This window comes from Colobus angolensis, unplaced genomic scaffold, assembly GCF_000951035.1.
Source record: "Colobus angolensis palliatus isolate OR3802 unplaced genomic scaffold, Cang.pa_1.0 Scaffold443, whole genome shotgun sequence".
NCBI lineage: Eukaryota > Metazoa > Chordata > Mammalia > Primates > Cercopithecidae > Colobus > Colobus angolensis.
The window spans coordinates 300,002-300,308 of NW_012117855.1; the positions used below are offsets into that span (position 1 = coordinate 300,002).

Below are 307 nucleotides of genomic sequence, written 5' to 3' on the forward strand. Positions count from 1 at the left end.
CGCGCCCTCAATACGAAGGGCACCCGGACGCCGGCCCTGCGCCGCCGTCTCTACTAAAGAAAGCTCGTCCGGCTTCTCTGTTGCAGAACGGAATAACCCGGCCCCCGGCGCTGAGACCTCGGAGCCGCACGTGCGTGCCCGATCGCCTTCGGCTCTTTCCGGCCGCTCGGGGCGTTTCGGGCGTCCTCGGGGCAGTCCCGCTCACCTTCGGCTATTTCCGCGTTCCTGGCGCGCGGTTGTCCCGGCAACGCGCGGCGGCTCAGCGGCCTGGCAGAGGTGAGTGGCCTTAAGGGCTAGGGCGGCCGAC

The 307-nt window shown here is 69.7% G+C and overlaps 1 protein-coding gene across 1 annotated transcript in view; it reads left to right on the plus strand.

The window, feature by feature from the left end:
• Positions 1-307, plus strand: part of IFT140 (intraflagellar transport 140) — a 105,726-nt gene that overhangs the window by 936 nt on the left and 104,483 nt on the right. Inside the window, exon 2 of the mRNA XM_011957480.1 lies at positions 87-276. The gene's annotated coding sequence lies outside the window, so the exon portion shown is untranslated. The remainder of the gene's footprint in view (positions 1-86; positions 277-307) is intronic.